This window comes from Protopterus annectens, chromosome 1.part1 (assembly GCF_019279795.1).
Source record: "Protopterus annectens isolate FY-2018-M chromosome 1.part1, PAN1.0, whole genome shotgun sequence".
NCBI lineage: Eukaryota > Metazoa > Chordata > Ceratodontiformes > Protopteridae > Protopterus > Protopterus annectens.
The window spans coordinates 1,156,001,886-1,156,028,324 of record NC_056726.1 but is presented as its reverse complement, the minus strand read 5'-3'; the positions used below and the strand labels follow the sequence as shown (position 1 = coordinate 1,156,028,324).

Genomic DNA, 26,439 nt, shown 5'->3' with positions numbered 1-26,439 from the left:
GTAGTGGGCAGAAAAGCTTAAAATTTTAATTTTGTGACTTAACATGACATTTTCAACATACAAATATAAGAATAACAACACATAAACAATTCCTAAAACTATTACGTAACCTCTTAGCATGCATAGTTTTACAACATGAACATTTGGCAGACTTCACCTTGTATGGCTGTTATTATTAGAATAAATGGACAACAATTTCACAGGCACAGTCACAAGCAGAATGTACAGTGCCATATCAGTGTAATGGTTTGGCAGTTATACATAAATGTCGACATCTGCCTCATTGTACCTGACACTCGCCCCAGGGATTTTTTTTTTGTTTTTATTGAGATACTTTACTGGTCAGTACTTCTTTCTTAACTCTGTCAAGCTCAAAGTCTGTAGAATATTTAATGAAATTCCTTTAACTTATAGTTGTATGGTCCTAAATAGCATTGCCTGAAATAGCACTAAAGCCTTATACCACAACACCAACAGCCCATTAGCATGATGGGTATTCCAATCAAACCAGTTATTGCCTGTTTACAATGCACTAGCAGGACATGTTGATTCTACTGTACACTTCATTATGACTTATAGGCATGTGATTTGCATGTTTACACATATACGTGTAAACTCTTGTCATTGTGGTGCAGCACTATGGACATGCATTTGTGTCATGATGCACTGCTGCTGGCATGCCTTAGTGCCATGGTGCAGAGCTATGGAAAAGCATTTACACCAAAGTGCAGCACAATGTTGCATGACATGATTCACAAATAATGTACGCAGGTGTGCATACAACAGTTACCATTTTGCTCCTAAAATTGACCTAAATAAGTAGTTATGGCTATGTCAAACACTGACAAATGCAAGGCTCCAGCATTGTGTGCCAATGACAGCAGGATTTTTCTGTTCATTCTGTACAAGAACTTCATGGAGCATATTCTGTGTAATTATAATGGCTGACTGCTAGCTGCAATGCTGAATGATACCACTGGCATCACCCATTCTTTTGAGCTGTAGCAGTATCGACACAATGAGCTGAAGTGTTGCCATCCTGACAAGCATCATTGGGAGTCTGATGTTTATGAAATGGAACCTGAAGCATAATCTAAGCTTTTCAGTACCTTTTCTATTACTTATTTATTTATTTAACATTTGTTTACCAGGAAAGTCTGACTTGGAACGAGCCAATTTTCAACAGAGGCCCAGTGATAAATGCTCCAGATGCCTGTCTTTGTAATGTGGGAGGAAACTGAAGCAACCGGGGAAACCCACATGAGCACAGGGAGGACATGCAGACTCTGCACAGAAGGCACCCTGGCTGAGAATCAAACCAGAGAACATCTTGCTGTGAGGCAACAACACAAACCGCTGCACCACTACACCATCCATTTACTCTTTTATTTGTATACTTTACTTGTATAATTAAGAGTACATACTTTGTTTTCCTTACTATATTTTCTATTTTACTTGTACTCTTAAGACTTTGTTTTCCTTTCTACCTTGTCTATTTTACTTGTATACTTAAGAGTACGTACTTTGTTTTTGTTTTCCTGAGGTAGATGAGCAGCAGCTGAATATGTTTGGATGCTGCTGAAGGCGTGAGTGCTTCCCCCAACAACAGGGTGCATATAACATCTGTGCTCATCCACTGTACAGCTGTGTTTGTAGCAAAGCAGGCACACATTGTTTTTCCTCATGGTGTCATTCCTCAGCATGTCCAATGGTTTGCTAAAGGAGGTGAAGCTGCAGTAAGTTCTAACTGCTCCAGCCAATGCCTTTGGTGCTGGGTCACCAATGACCACCTTGCTGAAGGTGAAGTAGAAAGGTCATTGATGCCCTTGTTTCTGTTTCTCACAAAAGGGAAATGAAGGCTTCTCTTCTGAAATGGGACCAGAAGGGTCTCCTTTGGTGTTCTGACGTAAGCTGTGCAGGTTGGTGGCTCCCAAGACACACTGCCAATATAATACCCACCATAGCAATTTGGAGCACTGCCTGGTATTACTGGCAGTGCCTCACAACAGTGAGCCCTCCTTCATTTCACCTGGAGAGCAACCAGAAATAATAAACTTCACCAAGGGGAGTGATGCCTGTGTTTGCTACCTCTGAGCTAGACTGGCATCCAGCCATGTCAGGATCATACCCTATCCCCATCCAGGTATTCTCCCAGCATTCCCTCTTCTTTATCCAAGCCTTCCCGTCACCACTCATCCAACATCAGCATGTCTGGTTCCATTCACTGTCATTCCCACCTTTTGCATGTATAATATCCCTGTCTGTCTAAGTAGCTGTTCAATGTTTGCCTGTCTGCCCATTCTACCTGCTCTTTTCCCACTATTTCATATACAGTCATCACTCACTACTTTCTCTCATAACTTTTTTGTAAATCTTATAAAAAGGGCTCTTTCTCTACAAAGATAATTACCTGTTCTCCCTACATTCTTTGATAATGCTTATTAATTTGAAGGAGGAGTTAGGTTCCTTATCACCAGGTGTCTTTATCTCATTATTGAAGAAATCTATTAGTCCAAAATCTAAAAGGGAATGCCCAGCTATGTGCTGAAATGGTTGTGGATGGCACCATCCATACTCAACTGGAGGTAACAGCCAACCTACTAGCTGACATATTTGGAGCAAACTTCACCTTCCTATCCCCTCTAGTCATCCCCCAAAGTATACCTGCCACAATTCCTTAGCCTATTATCTCAAGAGAGCAGGTCATATTGGTGCTCTCTAAGACCAAAAACATGGCATCAATGGGACCAGACAACATCCTAGGTTGCCTTTTAAAGAACTTAAAACATAGCAAACACACTTGAATCCCTGTTTAAACACAGCCTGCAAACAGGCTATGTTCCAGCAGAATGGAGGACAGCAACAGCAATTCCTCTGCACAAAGGGGGGCCATCAACCCATCCTGGGAATTATAGACCCATAAGCTTGACTAGCCTCATCTGAAAAGCCATGGAAAGAATTGTTATGGACCTTATTAACAAAGACATACTTAATCTCCAAACTCTGGACCCAACCTAGTTTGGATTTGTTAAAGGTAGATCATGCATGTTAAATATGGTTGACATCTTTGAGAAAGTCACCAAAGCCCTGGATGAGGGAAAGACATTGCATACCACCTGTCTTGACCTAGTCAAGGCATTTGATACAATTCCCCACTCAGGTGTTACAGGTAAACTCTCCCAATTGGGAATTAACCCCTACTTTACAAGATGGATAGCCAACTGGCTCACCAACAGGGCACAAACTGCCAAAGTGGGTGACTTCACCTCTAGCAAAAGACCATTCATGAGTGACGTATCACAGAGTTCTGTGCTGGGCCCCTTACTGTTTGGAATTTATTTCTCAGGAGTCCAGGCAAACCTGAATACCTGTGGCTGACCAAATTTGCTTACAATTGCAAATGGGAGCAATCATTGAATCCCCCAATAATGTTAATATACTGTAGAGAGGGTAAACACAGACAAACGATTGGTGCTAAATCCATGGATTAAAGCTAAATGAAAAAAATGCATTATTATTCCCTTTTGGGAAAGCTCACATCCCTGCTAATTGCATTATAGACAGCACTCCCCTAAGTATAGACCCAGTGGTATGTGATCTGGGTACTCAGGTTTATAGCAATATGAACTTTGACCACCACTTAACCACAGTAGTAAGGAAATCCTTCTATGTGGCACATCTTATAAATTACATGAAGATTTAAGGATGTGATAATTCCATTATACTCAGCCCTCATCAGACCAATGATTAAGTACAATGCTCCCTTTTGTATGTACGTCAGCAGACATCTGCAATAATTGGAGAGACCACAGAGGTTTCTCACCAAGAAATTACAGTGTACAAGTCTTATGTGAAAAGACTGAAAGCTGTCACTGTATTCTTTCTCCTACAGGTTGCCAAGGGGTGGTATGTGCCTGGCTTACAGGGCAGTCTCTGACCTGGCCCTAATGAAAATGCTACACATTTGTAAATCAAACTGCACGAAGGTCACTCACTCCAGGGATTGTACCTAGCCTCTGACATGAACATGTCATACTGGAGATATAGATGCATTTCCCAGGGAATGCCACTTCTCTGGAACAAGCTTCCAATTCAAGGGAAGCTGAGCCCTTCTCTGACCCTCTTCAAACGAAACCTAGATCAATGGATGGGTGACTGCAAATTCATTCCTGGGGTAGCACCAATGTCCCATAGACCCTTACCTCTGAAAACTTCATTCACCTAACCACCAACAATTGGGGCAACACGGGATAAATATGGCTAGGCTTGTAAGCACTCTAGGGCTGTTAGCCTAGTAACCTTCTATGAACCTATGAATTAATGAACCTATGGAGATTAGCTAATATTATTTATTTATTAACTTAATACAACCAAAATGATAGTGTGGTAAACTGCAACAACGAAAGAAAGTCCAACACTAAAATGTATCCAAAGAATGCAGCTGCACGAAGCTATAATACAGCCTGTAGTTTATTAACTCCAAAAAGAAACGGGCAAGTACAAACAAAAATAACAATAAAACGGATTTAGCGCTTTCTTCCACCTAATATGTGGACTTCATCAGAATCAACAAAACAATTCACTTGGGCTAATTTATCTGTTTTATGGCGCCAAAAATTCTGACTCATTTGAAAATTTAAAGAAACATACACCAACTCTATGCATAAATATCAACACTAATAGTAATAAAAAATAAAAAATAAATGAAAAAACTTAATACTACTAGATTTTATATACATATATACTATAACTTCTAAGACCAGTTACTATCTCTCATATATCATAATTACATGTTTAATACTAAGTCATAACAAATATTAATGTATACCAACATTTGTTAGAATATTATAGAATTATTATAAACACTATCTATACTCATAGTTGTACTCATAGGGGAACTAATTAATGTCTAAGGGGATATGAAAAAACTTGTCCATAAATATTTGCATTAATATATTAATGCTAACATATTTAAATGTTAAAATGTTAAAATATTAAATAATTAAAGCATTAAGACCTACATTTTTGTATCCCCATAGACATTAATTAGTTCCCCTATGAGTACAACTATGAGTATAAATAGTTTTTATAATAATTTTATAATATTCTAACAAATGTTGGTATACATTAATATTTGTTATGACTTAGTATGAAACATGTAATTATGATATATGAGAGATAGTAACTGGTCTTAGAAGTTATAGTATATATGTATATAAAATCTAGTAGTATTAAGTTTTTTCATTTATTTTTTATTTTTTATTACTATTAGTGTTGATATTTATGCATAGAGTTGGTGTATGTTTCTTTAAATTTTCAAATGAGTCAGAATTTTTGGCGCCATAAAACAGATAAATTAGCCCAAGTGAATTGTTTTGTTGATTCTGATGAAGTCCACATATTAGGTGGAAGAAAGCGCTAAATCCATTTTATTGTTATTTTTGTTTGTACCTGCCCGTTTCTTTTTGGAGTTAATAAACTACAGGCTGTATTATAGCTTTGTGCGGCTGCATTCTTTGGATACATTTTATTATTTATTAACTTAGTCAGCTGGGTAGTGTCTGACTGGGCCAGCAGCCCATTTTCAGTGGAGACCCGGGGAGAAAAGCTCCAGAAACAGAAAAATACAATTTGTAAGATATAAGTTATACATTAATAAACATATGTTAACAACAAGTAACTAACTAAATTATTTCAGTAGCAAACATAGAGTATAGCAGGTACAGAGATATTGATACCTGAATATTTTAAAAACTATCAGAGACCAAACCAATTGAAAACAAAAAAAACATATATTAATAAAATTAACTAACAAAGAAAATTTACATAGCAACATAGAGCAAAGCATAATACAGAGATAATTGATTACTGAATACTTAAAAATATATCAGAAAGCAAATCAATCAGTTCAGCACATTGGAGCTAAGCTTGAGCTGTTAAATATGTTGAAGAGAGTTGTGAAGTATTAGTAGACAGGAATGTATAGTAAAGATAATTGTGATGAAGTATGTAACTATAGGCCTGGCAACCTTACTTCTAGTATTAGTAAGATTTTTGAGTGGCTTGTCTCCAATTGGAGATAAATAATAAACAATTGGATGATATCAGCCATCATGGGTTTACTAAAGGCAGATCTACCCAAACAAACCTTATTAAACTTTATGGATTAGTAACTCTAGGTTTGGGTGTGTTGGTTGGACCTGACTAAGGCTTTTATTTATTGCCATTTGGTAAAATTTATAATACATTAGTTATGTATAATTGCAATTCAGATTTGATTAATTAGATTGCAAACTGGATGTTTTGAAGAAAATAGTAACTATTGATTGTTATAAATCTTATGATTTCTCAGCAATACCTGGTGTACCCCACGGTTCTGTTTTGGGACTATTTAATTTTTTCTCAACTTTCCCTAATGATAAAATCATAAAAATACATTGGTACAAGTATGCGGATGATTGTAAGCTTGATTCTGTTGTATTAAATAATAATTATTATTGTAATATAAACCCAGTTTTAGTAGGAGTGTCTAACTGGGCTAAAATTATAGAATACAGCTTAGTACAAATAAATGTAATACCCTGTGTTTTGGAAAACAAATACCATGCTCTTCAATATACATACAGTATTCAGAACTTTTGGAAGTTAATGTATTTACTACTTAGGTGGCTTTATCACTTTTATCTTCTCCTTCTCCAAACATGTAGAATTTGTTATCTCAAAAGGGAATAAGCAATTAGTCATGCTATTGAAAAATGTAGTACTAAGAGATCATTTGCACTTGGTTCTTTTATATAAAACATTTGCCAGAACAACTTTGGAGTGCAACAATACCTTTTATTATTTACAATAATCGACAACTGAACAGGCTTGAATCTATATAGAAATGTCCATGAGAACATTTGTATCCTGATCTAACTTTAGTTATAGTGACAGATGTAAATATTTAAATTTATTTACTATACAATATAGATAATTTAGAGGCATGTTGATTCTGGCTTATAGGATATTTTGTGAGGATTTTCTGCAATCTATTTTGAATTTATCCATTAGTGATTCTAAGATAACTTAAAAACATCGAAGCTGTGGCTATTAAGATATATAGTTGAAGAATACGTATAAGATGTTCATATATTACCCAGTAAATTCTGGTATAGTGGAATAAATTACCTATCTGTATACATAAAAAGAGGTTTAAAAAGAACATAGATTAATGAATAGCTGAAAGGGTGTATGATCCAACTATTAAGGAGTTAATGTTCCCCAATGGCTTTTTGGCTTGCACACAAGTAAATGAACAAAATAACATCATTTGTACTTTATGGTATCCTTGTGAGTTTACCTCTGCTTGATGTATTATCTGTTCCATTCCCTCCCCATTTATAAGGTGAACAGGAGTGTCAATATGTGTGCACACCCACAGCGGTCTATGTGTTGCTCATTAGGTTTCCCTTCCTGTGCCTGATGATCTAAGAGTACAAGATGGTGCTATGCAGCATTACATTATGCATGTGAACATGCATCAAATTAGTCATGGGAGCCTGCATTAGTTGTAATGTCTGCCACATTGGTTACATGATGTAGTGTAGTACAGCCTGCCACATTGGTTATATGATGTAAAATAGCACTGCCTGCCACATTGGTTACATGATGTAGTGTAGCAGTCTGCCACATCAGTTACATGACATAGTATAGCACTGTCTGCCACATTGGTTACATGATGTAATATAGCACTGCCTACCACATTTGTTACTGGCACTACCTGCCACATTGGTTACATGACGTAGTGTAGTTGTTGACATGATGTAGTGTAGCACTGCCTGCCATATTAGTTACATGTAGTGTAGCACTGCCTGCCACATTAATTACATGATGAAGTGCAGCACTGCCTGCCACATTGGTTATATGATGTAATGTAGCACTGCCTGCCACATTGGTTACATGATGTAGTGCAGCACTGCCTGCCACATTAGTTACATGATGTTGTAGAGCACTGCATGCCACATTGGTTACATGATGTATGTATTACTGCCTGACACATAGGTTGCACGATTTAGTCTAGCACTGCCTGCCACATTGATTACATGATGTATGTAGCAAAGCCTGCCACATTGGTTACTGCCTAATTGGTTACATGATGTAGTGTAGCACTGTCTGACACATTAATTACATGATGTATGTAGCACTGCCTGCCACATTGATTACATGATGTAGTGCAGCACTGTCTGCCACATTGGTTAGATGATGTAATGTAGCACTATCTGCCACATAGGTTACACAATGTAGTGTAGCACTGTCTGCCATATTGATTACATGATGTATGTAGCAAAGCCTGCCACAGTGGTAACATGCTGTAGTGCAGCACTGCCTGCCACATTGGTTAGATGATGTAGTGCAGCACTGCCTGCTATACTGGTTAGATGATGTAGTGCAGCACTGTCTGCCACATTGGATACATGATGTATGTAACACCGCCTGCTGCATGGGTTACATGATGTAGTGCAGCATTGCCTACCACATGGGTTACATGATGTAGTGCAGCACTGCCTGCCACATTGGATAGATGATGTAGTGCAGCACTGCCTGCCACATTGGATACACAATGTAGTGTAGCACTGCCTGCCTCATTGTTTACATGATGTAGTGCAGCACTGCCTGTCACATTGGTTACCTGATGTATGTAGCACTGCCTTTCCCATTGGTTACATGATGCAATAAGTACTGCCTGCCACATTGGTTACATGATGTATGCAGCACTGCCTGCCACATTGGTTACATGATGTAGTGCAGCACTGCCTGCCACATTGGTTACATGATGTATGTAACACTGCCTGCCACATTAGTTACATGATGTAGTGAGCACTGTCTGCCACATTGGTTAGATGATGTAATGTAGCACTATCTGTCACATGGGTTACACAATGTAATGTAGCACTGTCTGCCACATTGATTACATGATGCATGTAGCAAAGCCGGCCACATTGGTTACCTGATGTAGCACAGCACTGCCTGCTACATTGGTTAGATGATGTAGTGCAGCACTGTCTGCTACATTGGTTAGATGATGTAGTGCAGCACTGTCTGCCACATTGGTTACATGATGTATGTAGCACTGCCTGCCACATTGGCTACATGATGTAGTGGAGCACTGCCTACCACATTGGTCACATGAGGTAGTGTAGCACTGCCTACCACATTGGTTACATGATGTAGTGGAGCACTGTCTGCCACATTGGTTACATGATGTAGTGGAGCACTGCCTGCCACATTGGTTAGATGATGTAGTGCAGCACTGCCTGCCACATTGGCTACCTGATGTATGTAGCACTGCCTGAAAAATTGGTTACATGATGTAGTGCAGCACTGCCTGCCACATTAGTTACATGATGTAGTGCTGCACTGCTACATTGATTACATGATGTAGTCTAGCACTGCCTTCCACATTGGTCACATGATGTAGTCTAGTGCTGCTTTCCACATTGGTTACATGATGTAGTGCAGCACTACCTGTCACATTGGTTACATTATGTATGTATCACTGCCTGCCACATTGGTTACATGATGTAGTGCAGCACTGCCTGCCACATTGGATACACAATGTAGTGTAGCACTGCCTGCCACATTGGTTACATGGTGTAGTGCAGCACTGCCTGCACATTGGTCACCTGAAGGATGTAGCACTGCCTTTCATATTGGTTACATGATGCAATAAAGTACTGCCTGCCACATTGGTTACATGATGTATGTAGCACTTCCTGCCACATTGGTTACATGATGTAGTGCAGCACTGCCTGCCACATTGGTTACATGATGTATGTAACACTTATTGCCACATTGGTTACATGATGTAGTGTGCACTGTCTGCCACATTGGTTAGATGATGTAATGTAGCACTATGTGTCACATGGGTTACAAGATGTAATGTAGCACTGTCTGCCACATTGATTACATGACGTATGTAGCAAAGCCTGCCACATTGGTTACCTGATGTAGCGCAGCACTGCCTGCTACATTGGTTAGATGATGTAGTGCAGCACTGTCTGCCACATTGGTTAGATGATGTAGTGTAGCACTGCCTGCCACATTGGTTACATGATGTATGTAGCACTGCCTGCCACATTGGCTACATGATGTAGTGGAGCACTGCCTACCACATTGGTCACATGAAGTAGTGTAGCACTGCCTACCATATTGGTTACATGATGTAGTGGAGCACTGTCTGCCACATTGGTTAGATAATGTAGTGCAGCACTGCCTGCCACATTGGTTACCTGATGTATGTAGCACTGCCTGCAGAATTGGTTACATGATGTAGTGTAGCACTGCCTGCCACATTGGTTGCATGATGTATGTAGCACTGCATGCAAAATTGGTTACATGATGTAATGCAGCACTGCCTGCCACCTTGGTTACATGATGTATGCAGCACTGCCTGCCACATTAGTTACATGATGTAGTGCTGCACTGCCACATTGATTACATGATGTAGTCTAGCACTGCCTTCCACATTGGTCTCATGATGTAGTCTAGCACTGCTTTCCACATTGGTTACATGATGTAGTGCAGCACTACCTGTCACATTGGTTACATTATGTATGTATCACTGCCTGCCACATTGGTAACATGATGTAGTGCAGCACTGCCTGCCACATTGGATACACAATGTAGTGTAGCACTGCCTGCCACATTGGTTACATGATGTAGTGCAGCACTGCCTGCCACATTGGTCACCTGAAGGATGTAGCACTGCCTTTCATATTGGTTACATGATGCAATAAAGTACTGCCTGCCACATTGGTTACATGATGTATGTAGCACTTCCTGCCACATTGGTTACATGATGTAGTGCAGCACTGCCTGCACATTGGTTACATGATGTATGTAACACTTATTGCCACATTGGTTACATGATGTAGTGAGCACTGTCTGCCGCATTGGTTAGATGATGTAATGTAGCACTATGTGTCACATGGGTTACAAGATGTAATGTAGCACTGTCTGCCACATTGATTACATGACGTATGTAGCAAAGCCTGCCACATTGGTTACCTGATGTAGCGCAGCACTGCCTGCTACATTGGTTAGATGATGTAGTGCAGCACTGTCTGCCACATTGGTTAGATGATGTAGTGTAGCACTGCCTGCCACATTGGTTACATGATGTATGTAGAACTGCCTGCCACATTGGCTACATGATGTAGTGGAGCACAGCCTACCACATTGGTCACATGAAGTAGTGTAGCACTGCCTACCATATTGGTTACATGATGTAGTGGAGCACTGCCTGCCACATTGGTTAGATGATGTAGTGCAGCACTGCCTGCCACATTGGTTACCTGATGTATGTAGCACTGCCTGCAAAATTGGTTACATGATGTAGTGTAGCACTGCCTGCCACATTGGTTGCCTGATGTATGTAGCACTGCATGCAAAATTGGTTACATGATGTAATGCAGCACTGCCTGCCACCTTGGTTACATGATGTATGCAGCACTGCCTGCCACATTGGTTACATGATGTATGCAGCACTGCCACATGATGTAGTCTAGAACTGCCTTCCACATTGGTCACATGATGTAGTCTAGCACTGCCTTCCACATTGGTTACATGATATAGTGCAACACTGCCTGCCGAATTGGTTACATGGTGTATGTAGCACTGTCTGCCACATTGGTTACATGATGTAGTGCAGTACTTCCTGCCACATTGGATAGATCATGTAGTGCATCACTGCCTGACAAATTTGTTACATGATGTAGTGCAGACCTGCCTGCCACATTGGTTGCATGATGTAGTGCAGCACTGCCTGCCACATTGGTTACATGATGTATGTAGCACTGCCTGCCACATCGGTTACATGATGTAGTGCATCACTGCCGGCCACATTGGTTACATGATGTAGTGTAGCACTGCCTGCCACATTAGTTACATGATGAAGTGGAGTATGGCCTGCCACATTAGTTACATGTTGTAGTGGGGCACTGCCTGCCATATTGGATACACAATGTAGTGCAGCACTGCCTACCACATTGGTAAAGAAATGTAGTGCAGCAAAGCCTGCCACATTGGTTACCTGATGTTTGTAGCACTGCCGGCCACATTGGTTATATGATGTAGTGCAGCACTGCCTGCAACATTGATCACATGATGTAGTGTAGCACTGACTTCCCCATTTGTTACATGATGTAATGCACCACTGCCTGCCACATAAGTTACATGATGTATTGGAGCACTGCCTGCCACATTGGTTACATGATGTAGTGTAGCATTGCCTGCCACATTGGTTACATGATGTATGTAGCACTGCCTGCCACATTGGTTACATGATGTATGTAGCACTGCCAGCCATGTTAGTTACATATTGTAGTGCAGCAGTGCCTGACAAATTTGGTACATGATGTAGTGCAGCACTGCCTGCCACATTGGTTACATGATGTAGTGCAGCACTGCCTGCCACATTGGTTACATGATGTAGTGCAGCACTGCCTGCCACATTGGTTACATGATGTATGTAGCACTGCCTGCCACATTGGTTACAAGGTGCAGTGCAGCACTGCCTGCCACATTAGTCACATGATGTTGTGTAGCACTGCCTGCCACATTGGTTATATGATGTGCATAGCACTGCCTGTCACATTGGTTACATGGTGTAGTGAAGTACTGCCTGCCACATTGGTTACATTATGTATGTAGCACTGCCTGCCAAATTGATTACATGATGTAGGTAGCACTGCCTGCCACATTGGTTACATGATGTGGTGCAGCACTGCCTGCCACATTGATCACATGATGTAGTGTAGCACTGACTTCCACATTTGTGATATGATGTAGTGCACCACTGCCTGCCACATATGTTACATGACGTATTGGAGCACTGCCTGCCACATTGGTTACATGACGTATGTAGCACTGCCAGCCACATTAGTTACAAATTGTAGTGCAGCACTGCCTGACAAATTTGTTACATGATGTAGTGCAACACTACCTGCCACATTGGTTACATGATGTATTTAGCACTGCCAGCCACATTAGTTACATATTGTAGTGCAGCACTGTCTGACACATTGGATACATGATGTAGTGCAGCACTGCCTGTCACATTGGTTACATGATGTATGTAGCACTGCCTGCCACATTGGTTACATGATGTATGTAGCACTGCCTGCCACACTGGCTACATGATGCAGTGCAGCACTGCCTGACACATTGATCAAATGATGTTGTGTAGCACTGCCTGCCACATTGGTTACATGATGTACATGAGGTAGTGGAGGACTGTCTGCCACATTAGTTACATGATGTAGTGGAGCACTGCCTGCCATATTTGATACACGATGTAGTGTAGCACTGCCTGCCACATTGGTTACATGATGCAGTGCAGCACTGCCTGCCATATTGCTTACCTGATGTATGTAGTACTGCCTGTCACATTGGTTACATGATGTAGTGAAGCACTGCCTGGCACATTGGTTACATGATGTATGTAGCACTGCCTGCCACATTGGTTACATGATGTATTTAGCACTGCCTTCCATATTGGTTACATGATGTAGTGCAGCATTGCCTGCCACATTGATTACATGATGTATGTAGCACTGCCTGCCACATTGGTTACATGATGTATGTAGCACTGCCTGCCACATTGGTTACATGATGCAGTGCAGCATTGCCTGCCACATTGACCACATGATGTAGTGTAGCACTGCCTTCCACCCTGGTTACCTGATGTAGTGCAGCACTGCCTGCCTCATAAGTTACATGATGTATTGGAGCACTGCCTGCCACATTGGTTACATGATGTGGCGGAGCAGTGCCTGCCACATTGGTCACATGATGTAATGCAGCACTGTCTGACACATTGGTTACCTGATGTAGATTAGTGCTGCCTGCCACAATGGCTACAAGATGTAGTGGAGCACTGCCTGCCACATTGGTCACATGATGTATGTAGCACTGCCAGCCACATTAGTTACATATTGTAGTGCAGCATTGCTTGACATATTTGTTACATGATGTAGTGCAACACTGCCTGCCACATTGGTTACATGATGTATTTAGCACTGCCAGCCACATTAGTTACATATTGTAGTGCAGCACTGCCTGACAAATTTGTTACATGATGTAGTTCAGCACTGCCTGACACATTGGTTACATGATGTAGTGCAGCACTGCCTGCCACATTGGTTACTTGATGTATGTAGCACTGCCTGCCACATTGGTTACATGATGTATGTAGCACTGCCTGCCACACTGGCTACATGATGCAGTGCAGCACTGCCTGATGCATTGATCAAATGATGTTGTGTAGCACTGCCTGCCACATTGGTTACATGATGTATGTAGCACTGCCTGCCACATTGGTTACATGATGTATTTAGCACTGCTTGCCACAATGGTTACAGGATGTAGTGGAGAACTGCCTGCCACATTGGTTACATGATGTATGTAGCACTGCCTGCCACACTGGCTACATGATGCAGTGCAGCACTGCCTGACACATTGATCAAATGAAGTTGTGTAGCACTGCCTGCCACATTGGTTACATGATGTAGTGGAGGACTGCCTGCCACATTAGTTACATGATGCAGTGCAGCACTGTCTGCCACATTGGTTACCTGATGTATGTAGTACTGCCTGTCACATTGGTATAATGATGTAGTGAAGCACTGCCTGCAACATTGGTTACATGGTGTATGTAGCACTGCCTGCCACATTGGTTACATGATGTATGTAGCACTGCCTGCCACATTGGTTACATGATGTAGTGCAGCACTGCCTGCCACATTGACCACATGATGTAGTGTAGCACTGCCTTCCACACTGGTTACCTGATGTAGTGCAGCACTGCCTGCCTCATAAGTTACATGATGTATTGGAGCACTGCCTGCCACATTGCTTACATGATGCAGCAGAGCACTGCCTGCCACATTGGTCACATGATGTAATGCAGCATCACCTGCCACATTGGTTACCTGATGTAGATTAGCACTGCCTGCCACATTGGTTACAAGATGTAGTGGAGCACTGCCTGCCACATTGGTCTCATGATGTAGTGCAGCACTGCCTGACAAATTTGTTACATGATGTAGTTCAACACTGTCTGCCACATTGGTTACTGGATGTAGTGCACCACTGCCTGCCAATTTAGTTACATGATTTATTGTAGCACTGCCTGCCACATTGCTTAGATGATGTAGTGCAGCATTGCCTGCCCCATTGGTTACATGATATGGTGCAGCACTACCTGCCGCATTGTTCACATGATGTAGCTTAGCACTGCCTGCCACATTTGTTAGAAGATGTAGTGGAGCACTGCCTGCCACATTAGTTACATGATGTAGTGCAGCTCTGCCTGCCACATTGGTTACCTGATGTAGTGCAGCACTGCCTGCCTCATAACTTACATGATGTATTGGAGCACTGCCTGCCACATTGCTTACATGATGCAGCAGAGCACTGCCTGCCACATTGGTCACATGATGTAATGCAGCATCACCTGCCACATTGGTTACCTGATGTAGATTAGCACTGCCTGCCACATTGGTTACAAGATGTAGTGGAGCACTGCCTGCCACATTGGTCTCATGATGTAGTGCAGCACTGCCTGACAAATTTGTTACATGATGTAGTTCAACACTGTCTGCCACATTGGTTACTGGATGTAGTGCACCACTGCCTGCCAATTTAGTTACATGATTTATTGTAGCACTGCCTGCCACATTGCTTAGATGATGTAGTGCAGCATTGCCTGCCCCATTGGTTACATGATATGGTGCAGCACTACCTGCCGCATTGTTCACATGATGTAGCTTAGCACTGCCTGCCACATTTGTTAGAAGATGTAGTGGAGCACTGCCTGCCACATTAGTTACATGATGTAGTGCAGCTCTGCCTGCCACATTGGTTACCTGATGTATTGTAGCACTGCCTGCCACATGGGTTACATGATATAGTGTAGCACTACCTGCCACATTGCTTACATGATGCAGCAGAGCACTGCCTGCCACATTGGTCACATGATGTAATGCAGCATCACCTGCCACATTGGTTACCTGATGTAGATTAGCACTGCCTGCCACATTGGTTACAAGATGTAGTGGAGCACTGCCTGCCACATTGGTCTCATGATGTAGTGCAGCACTGCCTGACAAATTTGTTACATGATGTAGTTCAACACTGTCTGCCACATTGGTTACTGGATGTAGTGCACCACTGCCTGCCAATTTAGTTACATGATTTATTGTAGCACTGCCTGCCACATTGCTTAGATGATGTAGTGCAGCATTGCCTGCCCCATTGGTTACATGATATGGTGCAGCACTACCTGCCGCATTGTTCACATGATGTAGCTTAGCACTGCCTGCCACATTTGTTAGAAGATGTAGTGGAGCACTGCCTGCCACATTAGTTACATGATGTAGTGCAGCTCTGCCTGCCACATTGGTTACCTGATGTAGTGCAGCACTGCCTGCCTCATAACTTACATGATGTATTGGAGCACTGCCTGCCACATTGCTTACATGATGCAGCAGAGCACTGCCTGCCACATTGGTCACATGATGTAATGCAGCATCACCTGCCACATTGGTTACCTGATGTAGATTAGCACTGCCTGCCACATTGGTTACAAGATGTAGTGGAGCACTGCCTGCCACATTGGTCTCATGATGTAGTGCAGCACTGCCTGACAAATTTGTTACATGATGTAGTTCAACACTGTCTGCCACATTGGTTACTGGATGTAGTGCACCACTGCCTGCCAATTTAGTTACATGATTTATTGTAGCACTGCCTGCCACATTGCTTAGATGATGTAGTGCAGCATTGCCTGCCCCATTGGTTACATGATATGGTGCAGCACTACCTGCCGCATTGTTCACATGATGTAGCTTAGCACTGCCTGCCACATTTGTTAGAAGATGTAGTGGAGCACTGCCTGCCACATTAGTTACATGATGTAGTGCAGCTCTGCCTGCCACATTGGTTACCTGATGTATTGTAGCACTGCCTGCCACATGGGTTACATGATATAGTGTAGCACTACCTGCCACATTGGTTACATGATGTAGTGCAGCACTGCCTGTGATATTGGTTACATGATGTAGTGTAGCACTACCTGCCACATTGGTTACATGATGTAATGAGCACTGCCTGCTACATTGGTTACATGATGTCATACAGCACTGTGTGACACATTGGTTTTGTGATGTAGTGCAGCACTTCCTGCCACATCGGTTACATGATGTAGTGCAGCACTGCCTGCCTCATTGGCTACATGATGTAGTGCAGCACTTCCTGCCACATTGGCTACACGATGTAATGTAGCACTGCCTTCTGCATTGGTTACATGATGTCATGCAGCACTGCCTGGCAAATTGGTTACGTGACAAAGTGTAGCACTGCCTGCCACATTGGTTACATTATGTAGTGTAGCACTGCCTGCCACATTGTTTACATGATGTAAGTGTAGCCCTGCTCCAGCTGTAGAGCAGCGTAGAAAAGTTTATCCCATAATTGCTATGACTCGCATTAATTGTGTGATGGTTTGCTTGGACTGCCATAACTGTTTGGTCCCTAATAAGTCTGATTAGCTGTGTTATTCCTTGTACAGCAACCTCCTTCAAAATTACCTCTGAACTCCTGTGTGACCCTTTCGTATGACTCTTGGTGTTAATCAAGATAAAACCACTCTGATTGTTAAAATCATGAAAGATAATCAATTATGTTATCATGTTGTTAGCATTCCTAGAGTGAAAATCTGAGGAAAAGGTAAACTTTTAAATGTGTGTGCACACATGGGTGTGTGTGTGTGTGGGGGGGGGGTTGTCTGTGTGTGTGTTTTGTGTGGCAATTTGTGGTGAGGTAAGGTACAGTATATGAAAATGACCACATAAGATTTAAGCAGAAATGCTTTTGAATCCTTCAACAATGTATTTTAAAAAAAATACATGTGCCATTCCCAAAGTTAGTCTCTCATCTGATACCTTAATCTGTACCTAAATTAATCTTTTTAGCTCCAGGCCCACACCAACTATAAAGTAAATTAAAAGTCCTTTCACAGCTCAAATGCTGCTATAGAATAAGCAACACACTACTAATGCAATAACTACTCTACCCAAACATGTTCTGTTCTCATAACTAATGTGCACCCTTCCCATCATTACATGATACTCCTTTGCAAATACTACAGTAAACAAAGAGTATTGTTTTATACCACCTGTGGAACTGAGGGCCTCCAGTGCCTCCTCATTCAGAAACTGGTTCCCATCACTGAACAAACCACCTTTCTTTTCTCCACCTTTCTGTACCCATTTAATTATTTAGCAGGAATGCCACTACACTCCTCAAAGCTAACAGTTAAAATCATACCCATTCCCTTAGGATAACTAATAATAAAGTCTAATAACTAAAAAGGTCTTACTTGAAATCAGTTATATGAGAAAATGCTTTTTTGCATCCTAGCTACAGCTTGCTGGAGCTGCCTACCTATGGAACTAAGAAAGGAACAAACATCACTAATATTTAAAAGAAAACTAATGGATTTTCTTTTCTTCAACAATAAGTGTAAATGTTTCAGACACTCAAGGTAATTTGCTACTATATTAAATCATAAAGCATTGCTTCTAATAATCAGTAATGCCCAGCTTACACTTCAGTTTCCTTTAAAATTCAGCTGATATTCACCCATCTCATATATACTGCAGATTGCAGTAACTCTTACTGCATTAAAACATATTTTTAATTTACTTCTTTACAGCATAGGTTATTTCTTTCATCTTCACAGCCTCAAAAGGAAAATCTAAATTCTGCGTTTTTATCATTACCATCAACCCACCCTTTTTCCCATTTCTGCATGGGGCTGAGAAGCTGCATCAACTGTCACTTCTCTTGATTCAGTGCCACTCTCCAAACTTCTGCAACAGTCATACACACATGTAATAGGTCCTCTCTCATGCAATTCATCCATCTCTTGGCTGTATGTCCTTCTCTCCTGGTACCTTCTTCCATTTTCTCCAAATTTTCTTTACAAGGTTATCTTTCGCTTTCCAGAACATGTGAATAAACCGCCATCCTCTGTTTTCCCCGACCTTCTCTGCAGTTAGAGCTACTTTCAATTTAGTTCTGATGTCCTCATTTCATCTGCTGTCCTATAGTTGACATTCTACTACCTTTTGCAAGTGCTTCATCTTCATCATCTCAAGCTTCCTCAGCTGTTCTGCCTTCAATGCCCAGGTTTCTGTGCCATACAGAAGCACTTGTCCCACCGCTGTTTTATACACCTTACTCTTCAGCTTCTTTAGCTTTTTTCTGTCACACACTACAGCAACATTTTGTGCCTTTGGCTACAGCACCTGTGAGTCTAGCTTTGACCTCTTCATTCAATCTTTTTGTCTCTTCAACCACACCTCCTAGATACTTGAAGCTAACTGTTCTGCTGTTTGCCATTAGTCTCAGTTTTCAGTTTCTTCTGATTTCCCCATTTTTTGCCATGAACATTGTTATAAATTTTCAATCTAATTCATGCATATTTTGCATCTCTCTCCCTCTTTTCCATTTATGCACCGTGTGGTACATTGGGCTACAAGCACCTTTCAGTGCTCATTGTTTCTGTAGCAGTCACAGGTTTTATGGGCTCAAGTTGCTAGCCCAGGGCTCAACCCTCCTCTGAGAGTGCAACACACACTATTGCACTCACACACTCACACCTAGGGCCAGTTTAGAATGCTCAATCCACCTAGTGCATGTCTTTGCAATGTGAGAGGAAATCATACCTCTCAACTGTCCAGATTTTTGCAGAATGTCCAGACTTTTGACTTGTATTTTTGGCCTTTTTCCTCATAAAATTTGTGGCTTTCTAGCAAATCACTGAGGACTGAAGTCACTAAATAATGACAAACATTTGAGCTTCAGTCTTCATACTTTTCAGAAAATGCATGTTATCACATATTCTATTATTCTAGCAATTTTCTAAGTTTATAAAAACAATATTTAAAATTTGTCCCTATATTTGGGCCTTAGTTTCCCTCTTAATTTAAGGCTTTATCATTTCTTGTGCTAAGAGGTTGAGAGGTATAGAGGAAACACACGTGAATGCAGGAAGGACATGCTGACAATCAACAGAATGCACACCAACCAAGAATCGAACTTGAGAACCTCTTGCTGTGAGGTGACAATGCTAACTCCTACACCAGTGTGCTACCTAATAGTTTGCATGTATTGCTACAATTTAGAATGGTTTACTATTAGATGTTCAAAGTGAACTCCATCGACTGCAATGTTGTCGAACACAGAAGTTCAAAAACAGTAATATCGAACACCAAAAGCCAACCTAGGAATGGTTTTAACATGGGTCAAGATAGATGTTCAGTGTTATTGCCGAACTACAAACCTCTCCCCTATCTCGACCCATGTTAAAACCCATTCCTAGGTTGGCTTTTGGTGTTCGATATTGCCGTTTTCGAACTTCTGTGTTCGACAACAGTGCAGTCGATGGAGTTCGCTTTGAACATCTAACAGTAAACCTTTAGAATAATACATTCATAGGTCAGTAGTACACTGTTGATCCAGAGAACGATTAGTAGCCCTGTCACAGTACCCTAAATTGTAGATGCTATTGACATGACTAATTCTTTCCTAGTTTTAACCTCCTTTCCATGAGGGCTTAAGGGACTAAACCATTTATACAGGTTACACTTAAATACAGTCTGGAAGCTCGTTTGCTTTACATCCAAAGGAATTCCACAAAAGAAGGATTCTCTGGGATATATATCTATCTTGCCATCAGGTCTTATTTATGTTTTTGTGGAAGTTATGATCCCCTGAGTGGATACTGAGTGTGTTATTAGTTTTGTGGATGAGCAGGAGATTGCATAGGAATGGATCCTTTCAGGCTTTGTAGGCTAAACAGAGGTCACTTCTCAAGAGTCTTTAGTAAACAGAAAAGAGATCAAACACTTTAAGGTGGTCTGGGAAGCTCAAATAAGTCATGCCCATGATTATCTTAGTGATAAAATGATGCAGTTTCTCAAGCTGGGTCATATGATTTGACAGGTACACATCAAAGGGGCCATTATATGCTATAATGGGCCTGATGTGGCAGGAGTACAGTGGGATGATAACCTTCTTACATCTGGAAGTAATACCCCTGGAGATTAATCTGGCAAGATTAAAGGATTTCCTAACTCTCCATAAAGGTGATGCCTCAACAGATCCTGGAAACTATCGCCCCATAAGCCTGACTAGCTTGGTCTGCAAAGCTATGGAAAGGATCATCATGGACCTCGTAAATAAAGATATTGGGGACCTACAGACACTGGATCCTACCCAGTTCGGCTTTGTTAAGGGCAGATCCTGCCTCTTAAACCTGGTTGATTTCTTTGAAACAGTCACCAAGGCCATTGACGAGGGGAAGGTGGTCCACACAGCCTACCTGGACCTCGCAAAAGCCTTCGATACAATACCCCACTCGGGCATTATAGATAAGCTCACCAGCTTAAATATAAACCCCTATGTCACTAGATTGATTGCAAACTGGCTCAAGGACAGAACCCACATGGTTAGAATTGCTGGAGCCATGTCAGACTCCAAACCAGTTACAAGTGGTGTCCCACAAGGCTCAGTCCTGGGACCTCTCTTGTTCGCTATATATTTCTCGGTGGTACAGGCCAACACGGAAGGACTGTGGCTGACCAAGTTCGCAGATGACTGCAAACTGGGCACCATAATCGACTCTCCAGCCGACACAAGCATCCTCCAATCTCTCATTTGACAACCACGTGGCCAAAGTGGTTAGAAAAACATTTTATATAGCCCACCTAATCATGAAGGGATTCACATCTAGATCAGGGGAGGTCATCGTGCCTCTTTACTCATCCCTCATCAGGCCCATAATTGAGTACAATGCCCCTTTTGGGATGTACCTTACCAGACACCTGCAGCAACTGGAAAGACCCCAAAAGTACCTCACCAAGAGGATCAAAGGGCTCAGACAGATGCCATATGCTGCCCGGTTAAAGAAACTCCAGCTCTACTCAGTGGCATACCGCCTGTTCAGAGGCGAACTGTGCCTGACGTATAAAGCCATGTCCAACCCGGAATTAATGGACATGCTGCACCTCAGAAAATCCAAATCCCATCGAGCTACGTGCTCGAGAGACTTGAACCTCAGCACTGAAATAAATAGGACATGCTGGAGGGACAGATTCATAACCCAGAGGCTCCCTTCACTCTGGAATAAAATCCCAGTCCAGGTTAGGCAGAGTCCCACATTGACTCTCTTCAAGAGGAATCTTGATGAGTGGATGGGAGATCGTAGGTTTACCCCGTGTATCACTTCTGTGTCACTGTTAGACAGAGGCACAGTATACTAACCTCAAAAAAGGGCATAGCAAAATAAATTTAAAATGGGTGGCGAAAGCCAAACACATTCTGGCTAGGCTTATAAATGCCCTAGGGCAGATAGCCTAGTATGAACCTATGAACCTATGAACAATCTATTAATTGTATTCATTCAATAGCTTTTTAACCTTTGTATTTTTCAAATTGTAAATGCTTGTACACTGCTATCTTTTTCTTTATCCTGAAAGTGTGCATTAAGTAAAGTTTGAACACTTTTATTTTGCTGCCAAAATAGAAAAAATATATATATGCATAAAATATAAATATGATGTTCTGTCTAATTCTCTGTTTCTTGGCACAGGGGTGAATAGAGCCTTTGAGTCAGTCCATACAATAAATAAATAAATGTTCAGTATTGCACACTGCTTATGTTGTACAATTGCCACTATCCCTTTTTGTCTTGCACACTTTTCATAGATTCATAGATTAGTACTAAGCTAACTGCCCTTGCGAGCCATTTTAAGCCTAACCAATTATCCCTTGTGAGGCTCAAACCCTGCACCTTTATTAATTCCCAGGAACATTTATACTATTATATTGAAAAATTGGGACTTAATATCTCAGAATGAATCTACATGTAGGATTCTGGTCGAACGCCCCAGGGTTGTCTATAGGAGAGGTTTAAATATTAAAGGAATTTTACAAAGGAAACCTAGACCTTTCATCAGTAGATTAGGCATGTATAAATGCAACATGTGTTGTTATTGTGTATATATTAAAACAGGGTCCAGTTTTACCATTCAGAACTCAGTATTTCATTTGACTGGGAAATATAACTGCAACAGCAGCCAGGTAGTTTATCTAGCACAATGTGTTTGTTATGCCACTTTCTATGTAGGAAAGACCGACCATATATTACATGAACGTATATATGAACATCTATATGCAATAAGGAAAGGTAAAATGGAGAATGCTCTGGCCAAACATTCTGCTGATCATCCAGGCCATAATTTTTCCTTTATTGTCATAGATCAGGTCAACTTACAAAGGGGTGGGTCTACTCCGCTCCTTTTAGAAAGCAGAGAATTGTGGTGGCAACTCAAACTAGACGCCTGCCATACTCCGGGGCTAAACGGGACATCTAGCTTAGCATGTTTGTTGAAATTGAAATGTTTGGCAAGATAACTTGCCTGGTCTTTTCACCAACTTATTGTTGAGGGGGGTGTTTTGCTATATCACAGCATCAGGGTCCGAGATATGGTTGAGCCCATCTTCGGCAAGTTGGGGAGGTGGGGAATATGAAAGGAGTCACCCAGTCTCATAGGAATACACTAGTGGTTACTTAACAACGATTTTCATTAGGGGTTACGTAGCCACTAGATGCAAGAAGTCATTGTCATTATTACACTTTTGTTTTTTTAATGAAACTAGTATAACTCCAATGTTTGGTTCAGTTATTCCTATTTATAGGGAGTATGTAGCTATGGGGCATAACAACAGAGAGGTTAATCCTGGCTCAGTGGGTTATACAACATTTAACCATTGACTAGTTTAGTTTTACACGTTTTTAGTGTACATCAATATACACATATAATATATTATTCTTAGTAGCCCTGTTGTGTTATAATATTTTTAGATATATGTATAATCCAACAGGAGTCTCATTAGTTTGATTTAATGTATATGCATATGTTCAATATGCGTATATTTAATGTATATGTTTATGTTAATGACTTTGGTTTAACGTAATTTTGACATTATTGGCAATATTGAATATTAAATTTGAACATTGTAGATTTAAGTGGACCAGCTTAGTAGCTGAACATATATAAAAAAGGTATTTCACGATACAAGATGTAATCAGCTGTCATTTAGACTAATTATGAATACTTTATGAATTAAGTCATATTTTAGGGCTAGTCATCAGCCAGACTTTAATATATCAGTTGCAAAACAGAATTTAGATATACGATCTCTTGGTCCTTGTGAACAAGAGCCTATTTAGTCCATAGGAAACAAAGTTTCCCCAACAGCAGCCAGGAGGAATAGCCGTTTCAGCAGAACTGAAACAGGGGTTGTCAATAGAAATATATTGCTATGTTATTTATGAGACAGGTATAATACAATACAGGGGTGGTAGGTACGAACCCTTAAGGGTGGATTTCATTGTGAAACAGCAGACAGGAATTTGGTTTTAACCAGTATAAGTTTTAATGGGAAGTACAAAATATATTTTTAAGAAAGTATTTGTAATCATGTGATCAAGATAATCACAGGGGTATTTAAATGAATGATTGGGGAGTGGCACTGTTTGTTCATTTCGTATTCTGAAGAAGTTGGAGAATGCTCTGACGAAAAGCGGTTGTCAAACGGCTTAAAATAAATTAATTTATTGTTTGGTTTTACATCAGCATTGTGCTTGGAGCTGCAGTGTGTTCAGATCCTTCATTTTGGGAACGTTTTGTGGAGTCGTTCTATAGACCCATATAGGCTTACTGTAAAATTTTCACAATGGATTGATGCAATGATTGTTCATGGAAGCATAGAAACCATTGGCAAAAGTCATTAAAGAGGGTATAATTACTTACTATGAGAATACTAATTCAATTTGAACAGGAAATTGCATAGGGGAGTCTTAACTTTGGAAATGTTTTTTAGAGAAAGTAAATGTACAAGATCTCTGCAAAGAAAAATATGGTAGAAGTTGTACAAAGTATAGCTCCAGACCACATAAAATAAACCGAGAACTTTAATATTCGGTAAGCACTTTCACCACTGTCCATGGCTTCTTCAGACCATATACAAATATAAAAACACACACAAAGAGGTTTATAAAGCTGTCACCGTATACCTTATTAAACTGAAAGACCACTCACAGTCAATCAAGCTACTATAGACGAACCCTCTTTTAAAAGCATCAGTACATTTATCTACATTGCATAGTATTACTTTTAAAATACAGTTCTTATAGCACATTAAAAGTCTATTTCAACAGTCAAAGCATTCATAGGCATCTACAAGCATTTAATATTTGGAAACATTTCAGAACATTGCTTCTATCAGCAGCATGTCAGATGCAATATAGTATGCTAAGCATCATTATTTAAACAACAATGATACTGAAAGCCTCTGTTCATTATATATTATTTACTAGAATTATATTGCTCTATGTTATCTGCTTTGCTTCAGATATATGCTATTACTTAAAAATTATTATAATAACAAATCTAGGTCTAGCCTTCTATACATTCCTGCTACTTCTAACAGTGTCAATAAAGCTGCAGTTTAAAATGCAAGCAAGTTACCCATGCCATGTATTCAAACTCCATTTTAAAACTCAAATTCTTCCCATCACATTGTCGACTGTTAAACTTGTTCAGCAAGTGTGTTCCACTTAAGATATACTTATATTACACCCTTATTGTGTTATATTCCATTTCCAAAAGTTAGAAATGTTAGAAATGAAAAAAGTGTGTTCGTCGTCATTGCAGCGCCTCTGTGCATGTGCAATGACATCATCACACTCGACAGATGCTCCGTTTACTTCTTCACACTTTCTTCATTTAATTACAATAGACAAGTATTATAAAATATATATCATTGCTAAATGATTTAAAATACACCAAATCACAAATTCATATATATAAGCAGTTTTAAACAAGGAAGGTTTATACTTTTCCCCATAGAAACAAATCATAATGTTGCATTTCTATCTTTCATATGTCAGTCAAGTATATATAATATAAACACTTGACACATTATATGGATACATCAAGGCTCAACTCTAAACACATATAATAGACATAACTTTAACTCTATACCTCTGGGCAACCCATTCAAACCATAGAATATATATTCTATGGATAATAATAGTTCAATACATATATATATAGGCAATTTGTTGAAAAAATATATATGTCACCAGTTTGTATAAAAACAGGACTTATTACATGTACTTGTCCTACATATAGACCCCCAATATATACTTTATATGACACTCAGAGCATTATGTTGCTATTTACCAAAAACATTTTTACACAGCTATATAGTATTTTAGATATAGTGTCCTTTATATGAATAAGGTCTTCCAATAGCCATTTA

General features: G+C 40.5%; 1 protein-coding gene across 2 annotated transcripts in view; it reads left to right on the top strand.

Moving 5' to 3' along the window:
* LOC122809132 (cytoplasmic phosphatidylinositol transfer protein 1-like) overlaps window positions 1–26,439 on the top strand; it is a 641,537-nt gene that overhangs the window by 558,035 nt on the left and 57,063 nt on the right. The window lies entirely within an intron of this gene.